This window comes from Pelodiscus sinensis, chromosome 7 (assembly GCF_049634645.1).
Source record: "Pelodiscus sinensis isolate JC-2024 chromosome 7, ASM4963464v1, whole genome shotgun sequence".
Lineage (NCBI taxonomy): Eukaryota > Metazoa > Chordata > Testudines > Trionychidae > Pelodiscus > Pelodiscus sinensis.
The window spans coordinates 34256445-34279707 of record NC_134717.1 but is presented as its reverse complement, the minus strand read 5'-3'; the positions used below and the strand labels follow the sequence as shown (position 1 = coordinate 34279707).

General features: G+C 41.2%; 1 long non-coding RNA gene across 1 annotated transcript; it reads right to left on the bottom strand.

Annotated features, from left to right (window-relative positions):
- Positions 1–1012: 1012 nt before the first annotated feature.
- Positions 1013–21540, bottom strand: LOC142830298 (uncharacterized). Its single transcript, XR_012905453.1, has 3 exons — positions 21401–21540; positions 6396–6527; positions 1013–1060 (listed from the first exon to the last, which is right to left on the bottom strand). It is a non-coding gene; the product is annotated as an uncharacterized LOC142830298 (long non-coding RNA).
- Between the last annotated feature and the right edge of the window lie 1723 nt (positions 21541–23263).

Genomic DNA, 23263 nt, shown 5'->3' with positions numbered 1-23263 from the left:
GGATGGAGAAAGGCACAGTATGAAAGAACAAGAGGAACAAGACAAGGGCAGACTGAGTAGAAGGAGAAGGCAGGTAGGAGGAGAAATTGATACAGAAAAAGAAACACACAAAGGAAAGAAAGGGGGAAAGCAGCCAGAAAAAGGGCCAACTGGACTATTGAGATAACTAGTCTTTGGTTCACTTTGAAGAATGTGCTTTGCATTAAGGGGCAAGTGCTTGGAGTAAGACATCTTGATTCAATTTTAGCCTAAATGAAAGGAGGAAATGCCAATTACTCCTTGGCCCCCCTCAATCTAAATGACCCTTAGAATGATTTGCATTAGGAAAGCCTCTCCAAGAGGGTGTGTTTTGCTCCCAATGCTCTTTGTAAATCAAAGGCAAAGAATTCACATAGAAAAGTCTATAATACACTTCATGCATTCCCACAATCACAGTTTTGTCTCAATAGGGCATAGGAAAAGAGGGATAGAATCATTAAAAGAAAGACATTCTGCCAGCCCAATGAATAATTTGCTAAAGGGATGAGGAGCTCTCTAGCATGATATAATGCTCATTCCAAAAGAAAGAGTTATTCCAACCACTATGGATAAAATTAAGTGCAAGGAATTACAACAAAGACCAAGCAAACCAATCTAAACATAGAATTTCACATTGTGAGCCTGCCATGGTGTATGTACAGGTACCCTTGCTTGACAAGTCTATTCTCAATCTATCAGGCTACTCTATAGTACATTACAGAATCTGAAAATAACTTGAAAAGGGGGCCCTACAAAATGTTACCATGTCACAACATATATGGCAAATTAATGTACAACTTGTTGCCATATTATCATGCTACACACATTACACAACATGGTGATTCTGAAGTTTGTCTCAGACAAACCCTCAAAGGATAATAGCCTGAGAAAAGTAGAAAGCCTCCATTGGGGGGCCTGGCAACAGTTGATGGTCTAAAATAAGAAATAGGATGCTGCAATATTTAATCACAAGAGCTCTTAAGGGATACCTACCATCTTTGGCTTTTCTTTTCTTTTCTTTCCAGGATTTATGTAAAAATCCCTAATGAATACAAGAGAGAGATATTTAAGGTTGGTATACAGCTACAGCCAAAGGGAATAACAAAGTTCATCAGCTGCTATAGTTTTCCTACTATGGAATACATTGCTGCACAGTATTAACACATACATGCTCTTCTTGCTTACAAAAAAACCCAGTTGAAATCAATAGAACATATTACTATTTATTTCAGTGAGGCTTTGCAAAATTAAAATATGTAGTAAAAACAATGTGTGAGCCACCTGCTTACTGTAGGATGGCTTCGATTGGCATGGAATGACAGCTGCTGCACAGCCAACAACATTTCAGATCCTTTATTACCTTGCCAACTGGACTTAAATTCACACATGATTTCCTTTACTAGCACTGAATGAATTTTGCTGCTATTAATATGCATTGGCAATGGTGATGAATCATCTTGGGCTACAAGGATCGGTATTAATTCAAAGAAAGAACAATCTGTGTCCAGTGGAAAAAGGCATCTGAGAGAGAATAAAGATGAGTCAGCAATGTGTTAATAGTCCAACTGTAGAGAACATGCACTAACTGACCCAATGTGTTATTAGAGTTAAATACACATTAAGCTCCTTGTTAGATATTTGCCGCACAACATGTTAAATGCTAGCCAGAAACTAAAAAGCCACTTAACTGCGTAAGCTCATGGACTACCCTGAAGTTTGTAAAAATTACCGAGTTCCTATTGTCTAGCAATGCCTTGGAACTATAAAAGTTACACCTGATACTTGCTCCCCATTTTGCATCTGATGTAAGAGCTGGGAAGAGCTCCGACAGAAGTAGGCTAGTTTAGCTCTCCCCTCAGGAAAAAACTATTTTATTTTTAAAAAGTAAAAGGGTAAATCAGTGGGTACCTTATGATTCTACAATACTCAACAATACTGTAATATTAATTTATAATGTCTGAGTTGTGGTAGGCCCAGTAAACTATTTTTACCAATATAAATGCCAAAACTAGATTGCCACTATCCAGTCTGCCAAGTTTCTTTATTGTATATCAGTCTGCTGTTTTCCCTTGGTAGTGCCATCAATAAACAAGTCTGATCAACTGCAAGGTTTTCACAGTTTTATTGTATCAGGGCTGGTTGAAGCTGTCTGAAGGAAATGTGCTACATATGTGGCTCTGATTCAGTCCCACAATTTTAACAGGACAGAGTGGTGCTTTTGGGGGTGGGGAAGAATCACACAGTGATATTATCATAACAGATCACAAATTGCTCTCAGAACAAACAAGGTCTGAACCCCCAAAATATACATACACGTGTTTTATATACACACACACACACACACACACACACACACACACACACACACCCACCCACCCACCCACCCCTACCTTATTCCTGGGTAATTTTCATGATATTTTTCTCATATTCTTTCAGAAACAACCATTATTTGGGGCTTTTCAAAATATCTGAAGTTGATATTATGTAACAGGATTTAATTTGGCTCGATCCATTTAAGATAGAATGGAATTTTCTTCTCTAAGGCCAGGTCTACCCCACAGTTCCCTCTAAGGAGCACGCCTGCATGGTCACACACAAAAGTTTCTAGGCCCACCCACCTCCTTCTCAGTGCCATGCAGCAGCACTCAATATCCTGCAGAAAGGTGAGTGGCGTGGTGAGTTCCAGTCCTGGCAGGGCCACGTGGTGGACTGCTGCCTCAGAGCCACGGTGAGGCTGTCCCTATGGGGGCAGCCTCACCACAGCCCCAGTCCCAGCCCCGGGGGATACCATGCAGCCCAACTGGTAATGGCGCGTGGCTGCCCTGTCACAGGGCTGGGCAAACTGGGTCCATGCCCAGGGCACCATAGCCAGAGGGTATGAGGCAAGTGGGCACGGGTATTGCTGGGCAAAGGAGGTAGAGGATATTGGGCAGGGGGCAGCGTGGCAAGACATGACTGCAAGTCATGTTGGGATGAAGAGGGCACTGTGCAGAAGTTAAGGACAAAGGGGGCACAATGCAGGGTTAGTGGTAAAGGGGGCACAGGATGGCGGTGCAGAGGTTGGGGAGCCCATGGATGCAGGAAAGGTGAGAGCAAGACTGGGTGCCAAATTGGGTGGTTTTCCAAGTGCATGGATGGAAAATCTTAGTGGAAACACTGGTCTACAATAGACCTAGAGGGTTGGGTTACAGCTTCATTAAAAAAAATATATAGCTAGAGTCATCTTACCTTAAGTCGAGCTTGGCAACATCTTCACAGGGGATGCCGATGGGAGCAAACACTCGTCAGCTTCCTTTGTTCCTCATGACTGTGAGAAGTACCAGTGCAGACCAGAGCTTCCCTCAGCATTCAATTTAGTGGGTCTTAACTAAACCCACTAATTCAAATGCCAGAAGATCAATCTCTGGCACAGCAAGCGAAGACATGTCCTTAAGTAATGCTCACATCCAGGGCTGGCCTTAGGGGAAAATAGTGCCTTGGACAAATTTGTATTTTGACGCTTCTGTGAGCAGAGTACCACCCCATTTTCCCCGACCATCAGAGGCTCCCCAAACCCTGTACCCCAATGTCACTAAACCCTGCATCCTACCTCCTACACTGTGCCCCTAATCCCACTCTGCCCACTTTGTGCCTAATCCCTTCACTCCAGCTCCTGCCCTTTATACCTGTACCCCCAACCCTGCACTGTACCCCCTTCATCCCTAAACCCTGCGCCTCCCTCCTGCACCCACAATAGCAAACCGACTTGGATGTACAGAGTACCTGGCGTTGCTGCTTCTCAGGGCTGGCTACGAGGGAGCTGCTGGAGGCACATGGAGGGGAATCCTGGGAGCAGCGGGGTCTGGTAGATGGGTACACAAGGTCAAGACCCGTTGAGGCTTACTGATCTCTTCTTTGCCCTGCACTGAGTTCCCAGTCTCTTCCCTTCCCAACCTGGAAGAGGCCAGGAACTTCCAAATCCCACTGGCTGGTCAAGACATAACATGCACCTTGCATTGGGTGGCCTGTCTTTCATTCAGGTCACATATGGACAGAGAAACCGCAGGGCTGGGGTGGGGGGAAAAGAGCCAACATCCAGTGGCAGAGTGCAGAATTGGGAAAAGGAGGCTGGGACACCACATGGGGCAGTGACAAGGGGTCTCTGGGGCTGCCAACTTTCTAATTTCAGACAACCGAACTCTTGCCCTGCCCACTACCCTGCTCATGGCTGAGGCCCCATCCAAGGCTCTCCTCCCACTCACTCCATCCCCACTTTTTCCTTTGCTTGCCACCCCCACCCTTACTCACATGCTCATTTGCATGGCAAGGCCAAAACAGGCATATTTACTGTTTTGCTAGATGTATTACGGCACATTTACTCTTTGGTATTATTCTAATTTCAGGTTAGTCAAAAAGTGTAATTTTAAAAATAGAATTTCACAAAGGTTTTGATGATTCTTTCCATCCCTTCTTCCCATTTTTCATAACCAGTTCCATGTTTTTTGTTCATTAAATTTATTGTAATTTTGTGTGTCAAATTTGGACCACACATTATCACAGCTGTACGGGGTCTGTTAAAAGTCCAAGGGATAAAATAGCTAAGCTAAAGTCTTGCAGGTGTCAGCTTACAGGTTCTTGTGCTTCAGCTTGTCTTTCTCATGTCTAATATATAATTCAATATTTAGAGGAACATATACTTTTACATCCCACAAATTAACTCCTTAAGATATAATGAACAACATGTTAAAAACCCTAAATACAGATCAATAGAGCAGAACCACACTAATGCAGAAACCCATGTGTATTTTGTCTGGATACTTATAATTAAATCTGTAATATGGGTGTCTGCGAACTCCCACATCTACATGCAGACACCCATATTTATTCATGTGTATATATCTAGCATACACCAATACATACACTTCCACACTATTATTACAATTGTTTAGTGCCTAGAGACCCCATCTAAGATCAGGGCTCCAAGGGGATAGGTGTGGGGTGTACATGTAAAAAAAAAAAACGTCTGCAACAAAGAGTTAATAATTCAACTCCTTCTGCTCGCCTCCTCGACCAGGCCCAGGCCCACCTACTCACCATGACCACCCTGGACCTTTTGCCCCTTATGTAGCCTCCCCTAGCTCCCTACCCTCAGGGCTCCACCTGCCCTTTGATCACACTTACCATCTGGACCCCCTGCTCTTCTTACCCCTTAACTACACCATCAAGATTATCAAGGCTGGCAGTATGGCCAGGCACTGAGGGAACTGTGAGTGAGGGAAGCAGGACAGAAGGCTAGCCTTCCGAGGCAGACAGTGATCCAACCGCCCCTGCCCACTGCTTGGAAGTAGGTCCTCCCTTGTCCTGACCCAGCCAATGGAAGCTGCACCTTTGAGCTGGGGGTGGAACACCACACAAACCCTGCCCTAGCAGCCTCTAAGGATATGCCCAGCTCAGCTGCTTCCCCGTGGGCCGCACGCTGTCTAGTAGGGATCCTGCCAGGCCCACTGTGGTGTCACAAACTGAGTTGCACTAGCTGCAGCAGTGCTCCTTTCGCTACAGCACCCTGGAGAAAAGCACAGTTTGCCCAGCCCAAGTGCCATCCCTGCTCACATCCATAAGGCTCAACATCACATCACATCCTAGATCCAGGTTTGTGTTAGCAAAGCTTTCCCAGGAAACACTACTAAGCCCCTCAGCCTCATTCTGTAGCCAGACACTAGAGAAAATTCTGACTACTGCATTGCTAATACACATTTTGGTTTTGTGATGTGCTAAAATTCCAATCACATTAATAGAATTAGTTATGGTAAATATGTCAGTTATAACGGCTCTATATAACACTGATAGTCAGTGAGGAGGAGGGAGTTACAATAAGTAACTCCTCTGGGAAAACAGGTTTGACTTTTTTGGTAATTTCCTCAGACAGCCTGTTTGCTAAGTCATTTACTAATGAGTAGAGCTTGATTCACAAAAACAAACGTTTTCTCTCCTCCAAAGGTTTAAAGCAATGAACTAGCTGCACAAACTTATTCAACAAAATAGCAACGTAAAATTAAGCACTTTTTTTACTGTTCGGGAGTTTCACAGAGCACCAATCAGGAGCTGTACAGCCCCTTGAAAGCTAAAGAGCATATTAGGCATTTGATTATTTGGTCACAACTGGAAAAACCCTGCAAACCTATAGGAAAACACATCGTCAAGTGTATGTAAAGAACCGCTAACAGTGCAAGATTTCATTCCCGGCTCAGTAACACAAACAGGAGAATACAGCATAAATCAATACAGACAGTCAGGTATGGCTTTGCAGTGTGGATGCTCACACCCAGGTGCACAGGCCCATGTGCTGATCACCCAGGTTAACAGTGAAATGAAGATAACATCCTACCTAAGATACTCACATAGCACTCAGACCTCTGAGTCAGTACTGAACCAATGCCCTGGCATGGGAATGAGAAGCACAGTGTTGCTGGAGAGGCCATCTTTCAGATGAGACATGAAACCAAGGTCCTGTCCACTCTTCTTTCACTCATCTGTTTGGGAAGGAAAGAATGATCTCTGATAATTGATCTTTTCAGGCAAGTGCATACAAGCATTTCCTTAAAAAGTGAATCAGCTTCAAAAGGCTACTATAAGGTTACCATCACTGGTTTCCTGTATAACTGGGAGATTTCAGAAGTCTAGATTTATGAAATACACATGCCCAACTCCAGCTTGCTCTGCATTTGGTGTTCAAGAAGTTATGACTCGCTGCTGAGATCTTATCTAAAATGCCAAAATAACTTTCATTATAGAAATCAATATTGTGTAAGTAATAAATACATGTAAAAACTGTTTTTAAATTTAGATAACAAAAAGGAAAAACCAAATCTAGACCACTAGGAATTTGAAATTTCTTTAAAATATTAAATGAAACATTAGGTTAGCTGAATAAATAGCATCGCTAGACTTAGCCCAATATTATTTAAAATAAACTTTATATTTACAGTGGAAATATTGACAGGTCCTATACAGCTACAAGTGTCCTGTCTGCAGTTCCTTGTTCTTGTACTTTTTCAGCTATTAAAGAATAAAATGTTAGATTGTTCATTTTAAAAATTATTCAATTCTCAGGCCTACTGTCATCATTGTAACCTGCTCCTTTGACTTTCACGTTCACCAAAGTATGTTTTACAAGTTACATAGCAACACATGCTATTTTGTCAGAAAGCATTTTGGTCAAAAGGAAATATTACAGATAACCTCAGTCCACCAGAGGGCAGACTGCTCTACTATGGCAGAGATTTACAGTAGTAAAATAAGGGAAATTGTAGCTAAAGTTGGAAGCAAGAACAGTAACACTTTTCCTCTCAGTATAATTCTTCCAATTAGTTTACTACAATTAAAAACTAAAAAGAAATCTATTTTAAAATGTTATATTCTAACAAACTGACCTAAGTTAAGACTGCTAGTTCATTAATAATTAACTTTCTTCCTACTCTAGGTATTTATTGTGCAGCCTTATATTCTATTTGAAGTAAATTTTGTAATGTGGTATGACACCACCCTGAGTTTTGCTCTAGCCACTACAGTTCCAAAGTTAGAGTGAAAGTCACCTCTGTTATTTGCTTCAGTTTCAGTGTCTCTATGAACACAAAGAGCAGTGGCAACATACACATTCAGTCTATTTTATTAAAGTTACAGTTAGGGATGTGACTATGGACTCATGTACACGGTTAACTGAGGAGCCTGGGCTCATTGGTTAACCCTCACAGTTACATGCAGCCCCCCGGCGCATCAGAGGCAGCAGCACAAGGAGGCAGGTGGAAGCCAGTATGCATGGGGAGCGGGCTTTTTTAGGCAGCTTCCTATGCATCCATCTCTCCCCCCCCCCCCCCCCCCCCAATGCTGCTGCCTTGCACGGAGGCAGCAGTAGGGGTGGAGGGGGACAGGCAGGAAAAGCTGGCTCTCCCCAAGCATTGGCTTCCACCTCCCCTCTGTGTGTAAATGTGAAACCAATGAAAGTTACAAAAATAAACACATTTTAATATCCCTACTTACAAATGAAGTTAGAATTGCCCATATAAAAATTCTATACAGACTTAAGCAACAGTTACAAATATAGTTGCACACACATCCTTGACAACAGTGTTAGGATAAGATGGGTCTCTCATGGTTTGAACATCTGTGGAGGGCATGGTTCCTGCTGGAGCCTCCCAGAAAGCTCAGTTTTCCCATGCTGGGAATCCACTTTTTATATTGTGATTTTTCTACACCTGTGTTCTGCGCATGTTCATAAAAGTGTCCACCCTCTCTCAGTGGTCTGTATCTCCTGGAAACTTAAGGGACCCCATTTTTCTAAGTTCCCTTTATTTTCATTCGTACAGACGTACAACCTGTATCTCATGATTAAGACATGAGCTAATATTAATCTTCTGAATAATTTTGCACACGATCATGACTTGGTACCTCTTTTCCCATAATCTTAGGACATTGTCTTATTTTCTAGTCACTCATGTCATCCTTTCTTGTTTCCATGGGCTAAAATAGCAAAGCTAAAGTCTTGCAGGCGTCAGCCTACAGATTCTTGCACATCAGCTTGTCTTACTCATGTCTAATATATAATTCAATATTTAGAGAAACTTATACTTTTACATCCTACAAATTAACTATTTAAGATATAATGAATAACATGGTATAGCGATCATAATATTCCACAATAAGAGAATAATTAAAATCATTGGCAAAAATAGGAGCCTCTGAATTTTTGGTACTATACCATATTCTGTTTATGCTGCTATATCTAAACAATGGGATGAACAATGACAGAGTAGCATCTTTCAGACTTGACTTTACTTGCTATTGTTAATTTAAGGTAGATCTTTTGAACTAATCTTACTTTTACAGCTGGCATGTATATCATATGTAATGCAAAACTATCAACTCTACGTGCATACTGAAGCATGGTGACTAATTTCACACAAATCAATTATGTATTTGCGTACTACAGTGAAGGAACAAGCCCTTAATGATGTCAATCTGTTAAAGTGGAAATTTGGTTTATTAACAAAATAGGAAAACTAATTAAAATAATTATGAAATGCCACGGACATCAGGCTGCTATGAGACATTGGAACAGTTATGATGCCAGAGTGAAAATAAAAAATATTTCTAAAAGAAAAAAGCAAAAGTCTTTTATAAACAACCACCAAACTGACATAGAAACAGGTCAGAGGTCACTTAAGACATTGCAGTTTTCACTTGATCTGCTATATTCAGTTTACGTGGAAGTGCGTCCAACAGCATTTGTTTTGTGGACAAAACATTTTCATGGTCACTGTAAGAAGTGATACAAATCCAACACAATTGTGAACAAAAACTACATAAACTAGTACTTGCCCGAGCATACAAGATATTCGTTGTCATCTACTACCAGGACACACTAACTTACAGCAGCATCAGAGGCTGCCAAAACAACAGATGCAAGTCCTGCAGATATATCCTCACTGCTACAACAATCCACAGCCCCCACAAAACACCTTTCAAGAACCATACATTCTATACCTGCATATCACAGCTTGTGGTAGACCTCATCCAGTACACTAAATGCCCCATAACTATGTGGTTGAAACAAGACAGACAATCTTGTGTGAGTTCATTCAAGTGTAAAGAGAAAGTGATAAACAAAAGCCACCATATCACTTGCCAGTGAATATTTTTCACAAAGCAATCACTCTATAGCTGACCTATCAGTCATCGTCCTAAAAGAAAGCCTGGGAGCATCAATTCATAACTTTGTTAGACACTAACACACATGGTCTTAATAGAGATTCTGGACTTATGGCAACACTGTAACCCATGGACACACATACACCTTTTTGTCCGATGCCCATAGAATGAAAATGGGCCACTTCACCTTAAATGGTCTGTTAAAATATGTGCCAGCTACTTATACTAAACTAATCTGTTCCATCTTGTATTTAACTATGACACTCAGAAGATCTTTTCCAAACCTCGACAAGACCTCTGTGTAGCTTGAAAGTTTCTGTCACCACAGAAACTGGTCCAAAGCAGGGGGAGTGACCGAGTTGCTGGGCCCTTGGGCAAGGTTGGGGGTGGGAGTAGCACCATGCTCCCGGAAGAGGCAGAGCCTCAGGAAGAAGAGGCAGATCTGGGACAGTTCCTCACACAACCCTCCAAGCCACCCAGAGCACACTGCCCAGAGCTCTTGCAGTGATTTCAAAGGCCCAGGGCTCCAGCACAGCCAGTACTGGCCTTTTGACTCACCAGGCCCTGGGGTAGTGGGCCTGGTCCAGAGATATTACCTCATCCACCGTGTCTCTCTAATATGTTGTCTGTGACATTCTGATTGCATTAAAAGTCACTCAATACAGCATTGCACACACACAAAAATTTACACTAGCCCTTGCCAAGGCACAAACTCACCTGCTGACACAGTCACACAATACAGCTCATCCCAAAAATACTCACTGGGCAAAGAAAGGACTGTTAAAAAAAACCCTAAGATTTGTGATGATAGGGTTTTATTTTTAAAAAAACAACACACAATTACAGATAGAAAATTTGCACAGTTGAATATTCAGCCCTTTTTCCCCCCTCAGGAAATAACTAGATTCCATCTTATTTTAAGATCCTTTCCAGAAGGTTGTATTACTTTGCATTACCATCTGCCCTAAATGCTAGCCTCCCACTCCACCTTGTCTTCTTACACCTACTCCTCTGTAACCCTTACACCTCCTACAATAACTAGCCTAATGCCATTCTTGAAAACTGTGAAATGAATTTCCCTGCTATTGCCATGATTTCTGGTCTCCCCCTTTCTATTCAGCTAACTGTTGGAACTACTCACACATTCTACCAGTGAGATGACACTGACTTTATCCATCGCCTGTAACACTGGCCTTGGAAAGAAGAAAAAAGTTAATACATTATGTAAGACTTTGACTACCTTATATTAATTAATATCACATATAGCGGTCTCTGTGAAAGACCAAGTTTAGAGCAGCAATTCCAAAACTGTGGGTCAGCATCCCCAAGTGGGTCACAACCCCTTTCAATGGGATAGCCAGGGCTGGCTTAGACTTGCAAGGGTTGAAGTCAAAGCTCAAGCTCCACTGCCTAGGAACACAGTCAAAGGCCAAGAACTTCACCCTGGACAGCAGGAGTCTGGCTCTAGCCCCTTACCTGGGGCTGAAGCCCTTGGGATTTACTTTTCCCCCCTATTCCTGGCTTTGGGGCACTGAGGCTTAGGCTTCGGCCTCCTTGCCTTGAGGCTCAGGTTTCAGTTCTCCCTCCTGGGGTCACATAATAATTTCTGTCTGAAGGGGGATGCAGTGCAATGAAGTCTGAGAATCACTGGTCTAGAGGTAGAAGTATATGGGAGGGAGTAGAGGGAGATGGGCTCAGATCTCTTGGGATAGATCTCTAAGTTCTGAGAATAGTTCCACTCTAGCCTTAAACAAATCACTTAACCCTAAACTATCCTGTGTTCATGGAGTTTAAGACATGCCTCAGCTTTCAGGAGCCCAAACTAAGATACCCAAGGGCCAGCTTCCAGAAGTGTTTTGTGCCTGCGACTCTTACCAAAAATTTAGACTTCTTCCTGTTTTTCAGTTTGTCAGCAGATTAGATGTTTTACTTGTACAAGAAGCGAGAAAGAGATTTTGTACTGTATTAGAGTCAATGCAAAGCCCTAAGAGGAACAGTGTGTCAAGAAGTATGTGATTACTTCTTTGCATTATGGATAGAACGAACATATGCAACAACAACACTGTGTCAATATTCTTTCCTTCCTTATATGCACAGTATAGCTTTTTGCCATCTGCCAACAGACCAGAATTGAACCTGGAACTTTAGGTTCTAAAACCATGAGCTAAAAAGTTAATGTTGTAGAGCAGACTTTACTGTCTCTCGTGTTCTCAGAGCCTCTGGGTTACAAATTTCCACCAGCTGAGGAAGCACTTCCAGTACTCAGTGTGTGTCCTAAATAAGTCCCCTTTTGTAACACTGACAGAACTGGGTCATCTAGCAGGTGGAACTGAACATGGAACCTTAGGAGCTAAAATCCTAAGCTCTACTACATGAGCTAACAGACAACTTGTCCTTAGTTAAGTCTATAGAGAAAACTTCACTGTCTGGTGGTCTGAGAGCCTCTAGCTTATATATTGTATTTCCTAATCTCATATCAAACATGGGTGGAAATTAACAGGCACTGCCAAGGACCAGATCCAACCTTCATGAGCACAGGGGACTCTGACCAAGGAGGACAGTTAAAGTTCTACTGTAGGAAGTGAGGAGAATGGATTTCAGGACCTGACATGATGTGTTCCCTACCCTGGCCAGCTACAGAGGCTTTTTACACACATGGTGCACTAGTGCAAGTGGCCTTCTGACTCTGCATATCCACCAGACAGTCCCCAGAGCAGAGTGATAGCCCAGTGTAATGTAATACCATGAATGAGTCAGCAATTGCAAAAGTTGAACCCAGAATCTGTGGATGCAAAAGCCTCTACTGCCTGAGTAGAAGAACCAGGCTCATTTGCTCAAAAGCTGTAACAGACTCAAACTTCAACATGTGGCCTAGCCCCTAGAGGGGGGACAGGACAAAACTAGTTCAGTATGAATCATGCTAGCATGCCATCTTCTTCAAAAAGGTAGAAGAGCTATTGCAGCAGCACTCCACTACTATAGCATGACCTAGGAGAGGTTTCAGATTTGGTTACCCCATGAAATAATCCGACATACCAACCTCAACTGTTTGTAATTAAAACCCAAGTAATATTTACAGTAATTATAAGGAGTCAATAGCCTTAACAGACTCCCGACATCATTGTACATTCAAGATCATATACTCATCCCTAGCTCATCTAAGAAGTGATTCTCAAAGTTTAGGTCACCTGCCATACTCATTATAGGAAAGTTCCACTGAGGCTCAGTGTTATGTACAGCTAAGTAACCTAATTACTTTGTCTCTCCTTTTAAATTATCATTTGAATGGTGCAGTCTCCATTGTTTATTGGAATAATGGCATTTTAATGAAGTTTGGAGGATGACTTAGCTTAACTGCTGAAAGTAAAATTCTCAGTAAAGTCATGGAGTCTCTTCCAAAAGTAAAAAAAAAAAATCCACACATTTATTCTAAATATTTTAGAGCTATTAATGCATGTGTCTCACATGTAATTGTTACATCAATGTAAAGTTTGTGTCAGTGAACTGACGTTTCAGCTCCTGATTTCTATTCCTCACACTACCACAGTCTATGTATCTTTAACAAGTAAGCAACGTGCATGTCTTTAACGCCATTTTCTAATCTATAAAATAAAATGCTTATTCATCTGAAACAGGTGTCATTTATTAAGTGCTTTGAGATCCTCAAATAGTAGATGCTATAGAAGGGCAAACTATTCTTTTTATTAGAATGGTAAACACAGACTTGTCAAATTCTGGCTCAGGTGGGGTCTGAATTAGACCAGAAGACAGCCCTATAAGTTTAAAATTAAAGTATAAAACCAGTAAGGAAAGATTATGACACAAAGAAAACAAAACAGTCAGCATGGAGCTCTTCCAATATATAACAATAATCAATTAAAGGCCTGTGAAGGTACCCAAATAGGAAGTTTGTGACCAGTAATAAGACTGATATTTCTGAGAGCCAGAATCAAAAGTTAAAAGGCTTCCTGATTAGACTAGAGTAGATAGGCAATTAGAATTGCTGAATGATGCCAGGGCATCAAGCCAACAAAAATTACAACCCAACAAACTGAATGAAGGAGAAAGGGGGGAAAGAGGAGGAAGGCTTTAATTAAAATATCTGAGAGTTCACAAGGGATGGGGAAAGTGCCAGGTAACTGGAAGATGGTTAACTGAGGGGGCCTGTTCTCTCATTAACGTATGCCTGAATTTGCAAGTATAACTTCTATTACAATTAGCTGGAGTGACAGTAAATTGTGATTCAAATGTGTATGGGTGGAAAAATAAATCTGAATGTCTAGACTGGTCTTTCCAGGAAATACTCAATTCCAAACCATGTTGTGATTTCTGGATGTAGATCAGGCCTGGCCAAAACACCACCCCCAGGCTGGATCTGGCCTGTCAAGCCACCAGCTCCAACCTGCAGATGCAGCAGGGAGCCTCAAGCAGGCTCTTCTGCTTGTCCCACTCCCACATGCCTCTCAGAAAAGCAGCTGCCAGGCTATTTGTGTTTCATGAGTTGTCCCCCTCTCCTCCCCAGCACAATCCCATTGTCTAGTTTCTGACCTATAGGAGCTGCCTGTTTAAAGCACCCACCTCATCCCCTCAGACTCTTATTCACAGAGCACATGGCCCTGCAGCCTGTGCAGGAGTGGGGCAGGCTCCTGCCTGAGAAACATGCTGGGATGCCTGGATGAGAGTCTCATTGGTAAGTCTCCGGGACAGAGCCTGCGCCCTTCAACCCACATAACCCAAACCCTCTGCCCCCCTCCTGAGCCATGCCCCCTCCCAGACACTTCACCCCAATCCTCTGCCCCAGATCACAACCCCCTCCTGCCCTAGGTCACTAACCCCTGCATCCCAGTCCCCTACCCGAGGTCAAAACTGCCTCATTCACCCAAACTCCCTCCCAGACCTCACAGGCCTTCCTGCACCTGAATCTCTCTTCTACACCCAACCTCCATCCCAGACCCTGCACCTCCTCCATTAATATCACAGAAGAGTACAGCCCTTGACCACTTTCCAAAATCTTGGAGTACCCCCCACCCATAAAACATTACTGCCCACCCCTGAAGAAGATACATAAGATTTTATATTTGGGAGCCATTCAATCCAGTTACCTTTGAGACACAAAAATCACATTTATTCTAAACCTTTGAAACACTTTTCATAAAATACACTGTAAGATGAGGACAGAGAAACTGAGCAAGAGTGGGTAATGCTAGGGATGTTAAAATGTGGTTAATTTACTAATCGAGTAGTCGATAGAATTTGATAGTTGATAAGAGAAGGCCACCTAGCACAGTCCCAACTTGCACTGGGTCCAAGATCAAACCCTGCTGTAGCTCTGCAATTTAAAAGGCAGCAGGAGCCAGGCAGCCTGCCCCCCAGTTCCTACTGCCTTGTAAACGCAGGGCCACAGCGGGGTTTGGTCCCAGACCTGGCACAAGCGAAAACTGAGCTGAGATGCCTGCCCACTCCCTACTAAATTTAAATGCAGAGCCATTGAGGGGTAGATCTCCCACTGAAGCTGTGCATTTAAATGTGTATAGTTGATAGCATTAACCAATATGTTTTTTCTTATCAGTTAATCAGTTATTTGACTATACTTTCATCCCTAGATAACGCACTGAAGTTTGTACTGTGTTTTCAAGATGTACAGCACTAACCGCATAACTAGTTGTTTTTTTTTAAACTATCACAAGTAGGTACCAGATGTCACTTTGTTTAGCCTCTCAAAAGATAAAGATGCTTTAAAAGAAGCAAAGGTGCATCTGTGCCAAATGCTTTCAAAGAAGAAACTACTCCAAAAGAAAGATTTCTTTAAGACCACAAAAAGGACAAACGTTATCCAGTAAGCAATTCAGCAGCTGAACACTGAAACAAAACAAAAAATCAAAGTCAGCATTAACAACAATATCCAACAAATTGCTCAGCAGTTAGCTGAAGAATTTGGAAGAATGAAAACCCAGAAGCTACAACCATGTGCTAAGATTTTTCAAGTTAAAATGCTGGGCTATATTATAGCTTATAAGACTCGATACCATAAATTAAACCAAGCATAGACTGGCCATATGTGTTTTCTTGGCCCTTAAATGCACCTATTTTCTAGTAGACTTGCCTTTTCTCTATCTATTGGCAGTCATACCATTTGGTATTCAGGTGATTGGCTGTTACAAGCAAACTCCTGTTCCTCTATGAAATACCACTTCTCCTTCTCCCCTATTTAGTTGCCAGGAAGTTGCTTGTGTTGTGTTCCTCAATGCAAAATTGACTATCACCAGGAGCAAGACTACACTGGGAAAGAATTGTGCATGGCTGTATTCTTTTTAAGCAATCTCATTGGTTTAGGTTTAGCCTTCTAAGAGTTCGGGGTGTGGGAGTGGTTCCCCCTTTCAAAGCGATAACTTCAGTTAGCTTTGTGCTCCACCTGCTCTCAGTGAGTCTAGCAATGGACAGTATATATTTATACTGCTCTTAGTCAGTTTTTTAAAATCTATAAGAAGTCACACTGAAAAGTTAAACAGAAGAATCACTTCAGACTTTGTAATGAAGATTTAAATCCTCCCAGTCCCCACCTTCCTCCCGCCCCCAATCAAGAGGGGAAAAAATAAGGCAAAAGAATAACATCACAAGATAATACACCAGTTCAGAAGTAAGTATCTTGGACTCAAAATGCTGAGGATTTGTTGTTTTAACTTTCTTGAAAAGGCTTTTAAAAAAATACACATGGAATGGTCTGGGTCACATCTTCAAACACCACAGGCACAGTTTATAGCAGTGGTCACCAACCAGTAGATCTTGGAGCCTCTGACAGGTGATCCTGACTGGTTTGGCCAAGAGGCTATCAAGTGCCAGCAGTTCAGCTGCCCCTCCCTACACTGCCGAATATTTCCTGCCCTTTGCCTTGGGGCTGTCCCCTCAGGAGCTTCCTCTTTCTGTGCAGGGCAGGGGAGGTAAAGGAGGAGCGCTGATGTCAAGGTGCCCCCCTCCTGCTCTATATCCTTTTTCCACAAAGCAGGGAAGGGGCACAACAGGACTTGGGATGGAGTCTGCTGTCTGCTTTAGGGAGCGGTGCAAGGGCAGGGCATGGGTGAGCCTGCCTTAGCCCCACCAGGAGCCACCTGAGGTAATCCATGCCCAGATGGAGCCCACATCCCAAAACCCTACCTCAGTCATGAACCGCCTCCTGCACCTCAACCCCCTGCTCCAGCCCTGAGCATCCCTGCATCCAAACACCCTCCCAGGGCCTGCACATAGAACCCCTCCTACATCCCAACTGCCTGCCCCAGGCTCAGCTTTGAGCCCCTCACACTCCAAATCCCTTAATTTAAGACCAGAATCTCTGCCCCAACTCTCTGCCCCACCCTGGTGAAAGGGAGGGAGGATGGGAAAGGAGGGGCAGGGCCTTGGAGAAGGGGCAGGCAGGAGGCGAGGGGCAAGGCTGTTTATATTTGAGGTAGATATTGGATTGCATTTAAATTCAAGAAGTGATCTCATGCTTAAAAAGGTTGGAGACCACTGATTTATAGACTATGGTTCTAATCCTGTAACCAGATCTGTTTGCATGGAATTCTATTAAAATAACAGTGACTTCATGTGGCTATGGGTAGACCCCTTAACAGAACTGGATCTTGAAATCAACAGGTGTGTGTGCGCCAGTAAGTGCTTGCTAACAAGTATTCTCAGGATGAAGGCCTAAGATCCATGTAAAAATAAACTTAATATTTTAATATGAATCAACAGAATATAAGCAGGTCAGCGTCTAAAGCTGAAACATGCGCTAAGTAGGCTAGTCCCACCTTCAAACTTCTGCATCCTCTGGATTCTGACAAGCAGATTTTCCAAGTGTTTGCAGGATTTATTATGTGATTCCAATTAAAGGCAGTTAAAAGTCTAAATAACTAACTATTTACAGTGCATAGCAAGAAGTTTTGTTGGTTCTACAAAATGCAGGTACTATGCTACATGTTCTTGAGTGCTTTCTACTGGTATCTTATCTATTACGGTAACTAGTCAGTCATTTACATATATGAAGCTCTCTTGCAGCAGTAAAAATGAGTGGTCCTGTAGCACCTTAGATACTTTCCATGAGCTTTTGTGGGCACAACCCACTTCTTCAGAGGACAAATATGGAGTGGGTTATGCCCACGAAAGCTCATAATACAATCTATGTTTTGTTAGTCTATGGTGCTACAGGACAACTTGTTATTTTTGAGTTGTTTTTTTTTAAAGTTACAAACTAACACGGCTACCCCTGAGACTCTTGCAGCAGTAGACAAACTTATTACTCTGCCACTGATAGGGCTATGTTTTTGGGGGGTGGGGGTTAAACAAAGTTATTAACATAAGGTTGATAGCATTTTTGCAAAGAGCTACTGCAAACTAAACCAATCAGCCAAGGGAATACAGGTGAACAAGCAAAACCTACAATGTCATTTCTGCTTACAGTGATGCACAAATAGGAAAACATATCTATTTTGCGCTAATGAGAAGGAAGAGGAAAAATAGCTGCCTATCCAATGGAAAAAGACAAATGGATTAGAAAAATAATTGCAATCTTCAAAACAAGACAAACAGAAATCGCCAACCTTAGTGATGTTCAGCTTTATAGATTAAGTACTTTAAAATATTTAAAGATGGTGTTATGCATGGATGAAGTATTACTGTAGTTATGGGGCCAGATTTTGCCTTCAGGTGCACATGCATAAATCCAGAACATCTCATCAGTTAGCTACTCAAAATTCATACTGATGAATTAGAATAGACTTTGATCTGTGCTATTCAGTCTTCAATATACAGATATAATACAGTACTAAAATTAATTGTGGCTAGTAAAATGGATGCAGTAATTAGAAAATTCTTACTGAGGAGCCTAAATGTAATATTTATGTTACCACTGAGAGTCTATTTTAATGTCACTTAACATTCTTAAATGTCTTTTTTTTTTTAAATGTACTGCTGAAGATATTAAGTAGGTCTGTTTTTCCTCTAGGGACAAAACATTAAGTTTTTTCTTCAAGACTTATTCAGGCAAATCTCATGTTGGCTTCCATTGACTCCAATAGGAGTTTTGCCTGAATACAAATTTTGACGTCTGGACATAAGGTACAGATCGATATTCAGATGTATTTAGGTGCCCATCTGCTTCTTTGAAATGCAGTAGGCAACTAAAGTCTGGCCCTTAGTAAACAGTAAAGGACTAATGTAAGGCACAGTTTAGCTTAAACATACATTTGAAATCTGTTTTCAAGCCTCATTTACAGATAGGTTAGTGGCAATTAGTGCAGAGTTATACTACATACAAGTCAGATTGCAGGACCAGTTTTGTTGTCGCAGCTTGGGTAGGGAGATGCATTTTTACTGGTTAGAAAAACATGAATATGAGTTCATCTTTTTTTTAAAACAAAGATTATTCTCTAGTTTGTGATGTTTAAGAAAGTGTCTATTATTTATTCCAGTGAGACCAGTAAGCGGAAGACTAAAATAAAAAGGCAGAAGGCCAAAGTGCTGTTAGAGTACATGAAAAAAGCAATCCACTTGGGATTCACTGTAACACATTTAATAATGAGTTTCCCATATTTAGACACAAGAGATAGCAAAATCCAAACCCCCTGGAAAGATGGTGATACAGTTATACAACATCTTACAAAACATGTAGTTATTTCTTTATTGCTACCTAAGCACCCTATGGTTTCTGTAAAAAACCTAATGATACCTCTACACTCTAACACACAAAATAATCTGAAATACTTCTATAACTCCACTAATTAGCAAAATGCTGAAATAGTGAAATCCCATTGTGTCATGTTAGTGTTAAATACCAATAACATTTTATAAAAGAAATCCCCACAACACTAATGTGTTTTGTTGCCGGATTCATGTCTTTTAGAGGTTTTCAAAACCTTCCAGTCAGTACATAAGATAGGATACATATTGTCAGGGATAAGTTGTTAAAGTGAATTTGAAATGTGCTTCTCAAAATATCGCTTACACATTTACCAGATGGTAAAATAAACATGTAAATTGTTAGAATATACACCAACTTTTATACTCCAATCTTATGCACTGTAGAAATGGTGTAAAAATCGTTACATATTGTGTTACTTGCTCATTTAATAGTTCATTAGCTTTTCAAAAAATAAATTTGGAAGAGAATGGGTTTACTTTTAAAAAAGTCATTAGACTATTCAGCTTTTTTAAACACCCTCTTTGTAGATTTGCTCATATATTATAAGCTCAAAGATATGAAACTAGAATGACATGTTGGTTTCTAAGGGAATTCTCTACACCAAAGTTGCAATACCTTTCCTTACCTTCCTTTTTTAACTATTTTGTTAAATTAATACAAGTCTGTATGAACACTGATAGAAAAACTGATAGCCAGTTTAAAACTATTACACCTGCAAATTTCACTTAAATCATTTTTAAAATGCACTTTAATTAAACCACAGCAACTTTGTACATGGACCAACCTAAGGACTATCAAGCCACAGTGTTGTTGGAAGTTTCCCTTTCCAGCTACCACTCACACTCAAAAATAAGTGTAAATTAATACTTTAGATATGATCAGACTGAAGACACATGTTAACACAATTTTGCATTGAGAGCAGGGGCCTAATCCACAAAGGATTAGCAACACAAGTAGAATAGGAAAAAAATTATCACTCTGTTATTTATAAGATTTTTCTCCTTCATTCAAAACAGTGATTCTGACATACACCTTTAATTCAGTCTCTTCAATTAGGATCATTAGCAATTGAACATATGTATAGATATATTAGCAACTTTTACCTTTTCAGCATCTTGCCTATTAAATGTAGCCTTTCCAACAGTCTGTTGTTTTGAGCACCAACCCACAAGTTCTACATCACTATTATATTTTATATCTTCTGCTCCCAGTGCCAAAACCTTTGCCCTTATCACAGCTCTCTCTCAGTGGCTGCGTCTAGACTGGAAAGTTTTTCCCCTGCTTTTGCGGAAAAACTTGCCAGCTGTCTACACTGGCCGCTAGAATTTCCGCAAGAACACTGACGATCTCATGTAAGATTGTCAGTGTTCTTGTGGAAATACTATGCTGCTCCTGTTCGGGCAAAAGCCCTCTTGCACAAATTGCTTTTGCACAAGAGGACCAGTGTAGACAACGCGGTATTGTTTTGCGCAAAAAAGCTCCGATCGCAAAAATGGCGATCGGGGCTTTCTTGTGCAAAACTGCGTCTAGATTGGCACAGACACTTTTCCACAAAAAGTGCTTTTGCAGAAAAGCGTCCGTGCCAATCTAGACACTCTTTTCCGCAAATGCTTTTAACGGAAAAACTTTTCCGTTAAAAGCATTTGTGGAAAATCATGCCAGTCTAGATGTAGGCACTGTGTTTACTGTAACCATCTTGTAAGGCAAAGAACCACTACCCAAGCACCTCACTTGTGACCAGAGGTCACTCTCCAGCACTCTGTCCTCCCATCCCCTTTCTATAAGGCCTTCTAAGAACACACTCAGATCAAAGGTAGTTCAAACAATTGCCTCCTGCAGTCCAGTTTGAGTCCTAGGATGCAGAGTGGCACTATAGGCCCTGTTCAATATCTCTCTCCTGAAAATCTAAAGTAACTTTAAGTCTTTCAAAAATGAAACAAATGTGTGCAGTCCTTGTTCCCATAACAGCATGGCTCAGTCCTACCTTCCAAACAGAATAACTTTCTGTTGCCCAGCAACTCCTACCTAAAGTTTGTCCTTTTCCACAGGCCTTTCCAGGAGATCAAACAAGCAAGAGCCACTTTGTGGTCTCTTCCTACCTGAAGAACTTTCCTCACACTTTCCTGCATTTGACCTTTTATCCTGCTAATGTAAGGAACTACAAAAATATTCTGACTCCCCACAGCATCTACCACTATAACTTCAGTTTTCCAAACCACTTCACCTTCACTGCAATGTTCTTCTCCCTGAGTGCTGGAATCATCAAATTCCTCTCAGGTGGATCTCATCCTATAATTAGAGATAGTTTAGGCCCAGGTGCTGCAGCCCACAGTATAAGCCCTTTCAGATCTCTCCTGCTTCTCACCTTCCCAGTTTATCCAACCTGCAGCTGTTATTGTAGCAAAATCATTCAGTGGGTGCAGAGATGCTGAAACACTGTTTATAGAGGGGGTGCTGAGAGTCATTGAACCAATTTGTAAACCCTATATATGATGAAAACACTTTCAAGCCAGGGGATGCAGCTGTACGCCCAATGCAATCCTAATTCCTGAACCTATGACTGCGTGATTATTGCAATCTTCCAAAGCCAGAGTCTTTGTAATGAATTTAAGCCCATTTTAGCAGATAAATAATTTAGGATCTTTTGTGGCTGAGATTTGGCTTTGAAGTTGAACATTTTAAATTCTTATGTGCACTTTTTTCCATATGTGGTTGGCCTTTCAAAATTGTTCCAGAGCATATGCATTAGGAATCATTTCTTTTGTCATAGCATCAGCAAGGCAAGGCCTTTATCTTGTGCAATCTCCCTAATGTCCAGGACATTTTGAACAAAATTATATGCCCAGAATAGAACTATGGTATTCAGGCATATCTGAGTTAGCATCCAAAAAAAAAAAAAGTTTGTTCCCATAGAGATCAGCTATATGAAACTGAAGAAATATAGACCTTCTTTCTAGATGTATTTGGATAATAATTATAAGATGGTTCAAAGAATTCCAGGTCTCCGTTCTACCTACCCTCCCTCTTTTCCCCTAGCCTATTTCCTCTTCTCCCTATTAGGGTGTGTCATCTCCTTTTTTATCACTGTTACCCTGCCCTAACATGTTGTATCTAGGTAGCACTTTCTGGTTTTGCAACTTTGACAAGTTGTAAAATTGCATATTTCCATAATTCTCTTGCAGATCTGTGTCTGTGCAATATCTGAAACATACAAATTGTAAGTCACTTATCTTTTTGTGCATCTCATGGATTTTCATAAAGAAAAAACAATAAAAATGATCACAACATGCTGGTGGTGTTAAATCATTTTCCAGTCCCCCCTACTCAGACCATGGATGTCTGTCCTGCCTTGAAGCTCTTTACTATTTTTGCCACATCAAATTCAATCTGTTTTACCTCACATTTGTGAATTATAAACTTACTGTATGTTTTATTTTTAGACTGTGCACTCATCATAATTTCTGGTTTTTTTTTTTTTTTTGTTTGTTTGTTTTTTACTCCTTAGGGATGAAAAGAGACTAGCAAGGGACAACCTAAAATGTCTGCCTGAAATCTGAACTGGGAGGAGATGGCAAAGTAATTATCTCCATTTACCCACTAAGTCTACTAATTCCTCTGAAAAAACTGAGCAGGGGGTTGCAGAAGCCAAATTCTCCTCTTCTGCCCCTGCCCATCCAACTCCGAAAATTTAAAAAGATATTTCACTAAGAAGAGTATTATTGCTGGCAGCATGGATAAACCACTCAAACTCTAAAATAAGATGGCAGTCTTATCAGTCAGTCTAGGGCTATTGAAAAGGTCATAAGAGTTTTGAAAACAAAGCTTCTACTTGTAAAGAAGGAAGTTACTGATTTAGAAGAGAGTCACTGTACTAGAGACTAGTCTGAA